Source organism: Papilio polytes, unplaced genomic scaffold, assembly GCF_000836215.1.
Source record: "Papilio polytes unplaced genomic scaffold, Ppol_1.0 DF824492.1, whole genome shotgun sequence".
NCBI classification, from domain to species: Eukaryota; Metazoa; Arthropoda; class Insecta; order Lepidoptera; family Papilionidae; genus Papilio; species Papilio polytes.
Window position 1 is genome coordinate 408,011 of NW_013524712.1, and position 5,804 is coordinate 413,814.

The 5,804-nt window shown below is 35.2% G+C and overlaps 1 long non-coding RNA gene across 1 annotated transcript; it reads right to left on the reverse strand.

The window, feature by feature from the left end:
- Nucleotides 1–281: 281 nt before the first annotated feature.
- On the reverse strand, nt 282–5,093 carry LOC106106478. Its single transcript, XR_001225806.1, has 3 exons — nt 4,804–5,093; nt 452–610; nt 282–348 (listed from the first exon to the last, which is right to left on the reverse strand). It is a non-coding gene; the product is annotated as an uncharacterized LOC106106478 (long non-coding RNA).
- Between the last annotated feature and the right edge of the window lie 711 nt (nt 5,094–5,804).

Below are 5,804 nucleotides of genomic sequence, written 5' to 3' on the forward strand. Positions count from 1 at the left end.
TCAACTTACTTAAAATACAACAATAGTTTGCATAAAGCCCCTTTCAAATTTGATTAGCAATCTTAACAAATATATGCTAGAGATTAGATAGATGGACAGATGTTTCTTAGAGTTTGTAGACTAAACTGCTGAAAAGATTTCTATGAAATTTGGCAAAGATTTTGAGGATAGTCTGAAACGACACATAGGCTATTTTTGTTTCTTTTAATTGTACACGATTGGAGTCGGAGGGGAAAACTAGTATTCTTAGAATTTAAGGTAGTCATGAGGAGGGGTAACATACCGTATGACGTCCGCCATGGTGGGCGGGGCGACGTGCTCCGCGGCGCCGTCGCACGCCTCGCCCTCCTGCGACAACACGACCTCGTATCAATACTTCACGTAGGGTAATATGGAGATAATGCGGTCGTGATAGTAAGGAGGGCAGGGGAGGGGGTGCAAGGTATGTTACCTGCGGCTGCGCGGGGTAGAGCGCGGCGCCCATGTCGTGTCGGCGCGCGCGCAGGCAGCACAGCAGCCGGCTCATGTGCGGCGCCGCATCGCCGCCCTCATCGCACCACCGCACCCCCGCCCGCAACCCCCGCAGCAGACACCCTCACACACGCGCACCCTGCAACACAACACGTATTAATATTATAAACTAGCTAGAGCTAGAAATTAAAAAATTATAGAAAATATAGCTTATGTTACTCACAGATAAATTACCTTTCTAATGGTGAAAGAATTTTTGTAATCGGTTCAGTAGTTTTTACGTGAATCGAATACATACAAAAATACAAATATATACTCTTTATAGTATTAGTATAGATGAAAAAGTTTTAGATGGATGTTTGTTAGAGTTTGTAGCCTAAACGACTGAACGGATTGCGATGTAATTTGGTATAGATGTAGAGGACAATCTGGAAAAACACATAGGCTACACATTTTTGTTTTAATGTTAATTTCACGAGGACGAACTTGCGAGCAACAGCTAGGATACAATATGTTAACCATTGATAGCGCCATCTATTGAATTTGGTACAAATATAAATATCATTACGCGAGATATTTCTGAATTTCGAAATCTCATATGTACAGTTGACGTCAAGGACTAGTTTTGTTACTGCATTGTATACCTCTATCTTGTAATACTAGCTGTTGCCCGCGACTTTGTCCGCGTGAAATTGAAAAGTAATAAAAATTGAAGGCTGTGTTCCAACAGTGAAATAATTTTTAAAATTAGCCTAGCAGTTTTTACATGAATCGAATACATACAAAAATACAAATCTTTCCGTTTTATAATATTTTTTTTATAATATAAGGTGGCAAACAAGCAAACGGCCACCTGAATCCACCGAAATGGAAGCGACCGCTGCCCATAGACATCTGCAATTGCAGATGCGTCGCCTACCCTTATCCGACGGAGGAGAAGACGCACATAAAGAGGATATTTCCTCTTCCTATGCATCTCCTCCATCGTCAAATCCACTTCCCTTCCCATCCTCTCCTTATGAGAAAAGGGTGGTAAAGAGAAAAGGACTGAAATTAGGCCTCCGACACCACACTCATCTGACGAAACACGGCATTGGTTCCATTTGACGCCTGTCTTCTGTGTGGTCGTGGTATTACTGGGGGCATGCCCTGCAGTGCTAAGATGTTAAAGCGGGCACTACCACTGTTAAACATGTATTTAACTCAAACTATCGCAATGAAATAACATAAAGAATTAATTAAAAAACATACGCATTGAGCGCACAAAGTAAACTAGGTCGCGACTTAACGAGTCATATGAGGCTGACGTGTGCTCAGCGACATCACGACTTGTTACACTTGTAGGGTGTAGGCAGAGAAAACTTACATGTAATTAACCTAACATTAATTAAAAAATCCTGACTAAATAAATCTAATACGAAATATATACAAAAGTATCGAAATATAGATTTACGAGCTTTCGCCCGCGACTCCGTCCGCGAGGAATTAAAAAAAAACTAAATCAAGTAGCCCATGTGTTCTTCCAGACTATCCTCTATATCTGTGCCAAATTTCATCGAGATCCCTTCAGCCGTTTAGGCTACAAACTCTAACAAACATCCAGCCATCCATCCATCTAAACTTTCGCATTTATAATATTAGTAAGAAGTAAGATGGATGGTAGTTAATTTTTTTTCACTTTTTTTAGTGTTTTAATTCTCACAAATATTTTGAATAGTTGTAATATGAAAACCGAATAAAACCACACCTTATTCATGAAAATCAGCAACTCATTTGGTTAAAAGCAGTTACAATGGATTTGACATACAAAGAAATCCAGAAACATAAAAACAAATATTACCCTGCTTGTCAGTAGGGAAAAACACTTCATAACACATTTATTACCACAAACTTACGAGTTACTAGATTTCGCCATAGACTCTGTCTGCATGGAATTGAAAAAAAAAACAAAAGTAGCCTATGTGTTCTTCCAGACTATCCTCTACATCTATGCCAAATTACATCGAAATCTGTTTAGTAGTTTAGGCTACAAACTCTAACAAACATCCATCTAAACTTTCGCATTTTTAATATTAGTAAGATTTACTTGGTATTTTTAATGAGTTAAAATGTTATTGAGATTCAATAACCATTCTTTAGAACAGAGTTTCCCATACTTTTTTGTACCATAACAGTGGTAGTGCCCGCTTCAACATCTTCGCACTGCAGGGCCGGCATGCCCCCATTAATACCACGACCACACAGAAGACAGGCGTGAAATGGAAGCAATTCTGTATTTCGTCTGATGAGTGTGTTGCTGGAGGCTTAACTATAGTCCCTTTCCTTTTCCACACTTTTTTTTAGAGGAAAAGATGAGAAGGAAAAGTGGATTTGATGGTGGAGACGCATAGGAAGGAGAAATGTCCTCTTTATATGTGTCTCCTCTGACAATTAACGCATCTGCAATTGCAGATGTCTATGGGCAGCGGTCGCTACGCCATTTCGGCGGTTTCAAGTGGCCACTTGCTTGTTTGCAACCTTATGTTATAAAAAAACTAATGTAGTAACTTTCAAAGAAGTTACCGGAGAAAACAATTTCACTAAATTGTCTACTCTTAATATTTCTTATGTCTTTGTACAATATTTTTACATGAAAAAGAATGTAGGCCAGCAGTAGATACACTACTATCTGATTATATAAACATTTGCTGCAACATCAAACTATGTCAGTACAAAACAGATATTGTTTTGAAATCAATACTACTTGTATTGCAACTGTCTTCTCTCTGTTAAAAAATCTTTTAAAAGACAAATTACCTAATCTATACTATTATAATAAAGCGTAAAAACACACTTCTTTGTTGCCTAAGATGTCAGCAATTACAGCATATTTTTGAATAATTCCTTTTTTTTTTAATTAAAAGCCCGACACTCATGACATTTTTAGGCTATATATTTCCATGCCATTAAACTCAGGAGGTAAATATTTTGGATAAAAACCCAATGTGGGAAAGAGACCATAAGTTGCTGCCAACATCAAGGAAGCAAGATTGCCAAGGTTTATCATGTCATTTTGACATTTGCTATTGATAATTTGACAAATGTAAGCAGTAATATAAAATTTCCATAATTTCATGCGAGAAGTCGCATGGGAACAGCTAGTCTACAATAAAAGGATATAATTAAAAAACTAATTTGAAAAACATACTCTTAAATACAGATAGGAATAAAAGTTAAAGCAAATGAGATTCTAACTAGTTATTTTCACTATTTTTTTTCATTCACCCAGATATTCAGTGTTTTAATTAAACCTATAAATGATAAACCTTTCACCAGTAGGGTAAAAACATTGTAACTGTGGGAAATCATAAAGTATTGATAACATCTTTGTATTATGATTAATTTTATAAAATCATACTACTATTATAAATGCAGTTTAGATGGATGTTTGTTAGAGTTTGTAGCCTAAACGACTGAACTGATTTAGATAAAATTTGGCATAGATGTAGGGGATAGTCTGGAAGGACACATAGGCTACTCACTTTGGTTTTTTTTTATCCCACGCGGACAAAGTCGCGGGCGAAAGCTAGTTTTAAATAATTTTAAATGATAAACTATTAATTTTAATAATTAATCCAAAAATGTATTAATAATTTGCTATTTGTTGACAATTATTTCTAATGTACTATATATGTATATCTATGCATGTATGTCTATGTATGTCTATATATATATATGTATTAAAAATGTATAAGTCATCATATTCTAACTAACATATAAAAAAATAGAAATGGTCTTTATGAATACTACAAAACACAAAATAACAAATACTATAATTTATTTACTGGGATGTCTGAGTTTGTGAACAATTATTTTAGTAAATATCAAATAATACATTTAAAACAGAGTAATATTGTTATTTTTATAAGAATCATAATTTCATAAAAATTGGTACATAGTAAAGTGTACATACACAATAGTGGTTAGTACATGAATGATACATAATTTATACATGGCCTAATAAACTGACACACTACTGAAAGGGAATCTGATTGGGGTGTGAAGCGGCTAGGGGTGGTTATGACGTCAGAATAAGTGCGCACGTCGGCTAACACCGAGTGACCTAGTTTCATCCCTTGCGACATCGCGGTACGAGGCTATTGCTAACAGAAATGTCAACAGGCCACGCTCCACCTTCTACACAACAATATCTGCCTAAATACAGTCAATTATTACGAAAAAATAACTAAAAACCTGGTTAAAACATTTGATAACAACAATCACTACTTAAAAAATAAAGTTAAAAAAATTATAAGGGTAAATATAAGTTGTATTCAGGAATATGATACTAACCAGCAATGCCAGGCATCACAGTTAAATCCACAATTTAATATTCCGATTTTTCACATATACACAGTACTGTCACGCACCGCCATTAGTATCAAATCACGTCACTTAAAACTAAAATCACTGGTCCAGGCGTATGTTTTGCCGTCTAATTTATGTTTAAACTATCAAATGATATTTCTTTATAATTATTTTACATAAATAAGTCACGGATAAAAGCTCTTCGAGTGATAAAAGTAAAAAACAGAGGCCAAATCAACCCCGTTACACTTCCTCGGTATGTCGCGATTTGAACATTGCTGCCAACTACGCGAAATAATAAATAAATATGAGGATTGCCAATATTTTAAATAATAAGACTCCGATTCACGCATTTTTATTTTTTGAAATGATGAATGAAAAAAGAGAATTTAAATTGACTTTACAAGTTTTTCGATCTTGTTATTTTGTTATCGGCCCAATGAAATGAAAACTTAAGATCCCTCCAAGGAAGTACATTATTACCTCCATGGGTCCCTTTTAGGCACGCTTTAAGTTTAGGTTTCCTTGTTATTGTCTATAAATATCGTTTTATAAAATCTAGGGAGGTAAGATTAACAAAGAAATGTTTTCTCATTTCTCAATAAATTCCTGTGATGATCAGCCATTTGCCAGTGACAATCATATGACAACTGAAGACTATTAATGACAGTGACACTGGCAGTTGGCTGGCTGGTCTTTTGACAAAAATGTTTGACTTTGTTAAAAATTTAAAAAGCGCATTCACTTGAAGGTGGTTTCGATTTTGTTTTCAATAGTTCACGCTTCATCCATTAAAATTATATCTTTATCTGAGAAAAAACGTAAATCTTGAGTAAATTACAAAATCTACAGTCGACAAGCTTTGTGATTAGTGTTTTTAATTTGTGATATAATTCAAAGAATGGTCGATTGAATTGTAAGTAAACAATACATTTGAACACAAGTTGCTAAGTATTTTGTGATTTGTACTGTTGTGTTTTAAGTTA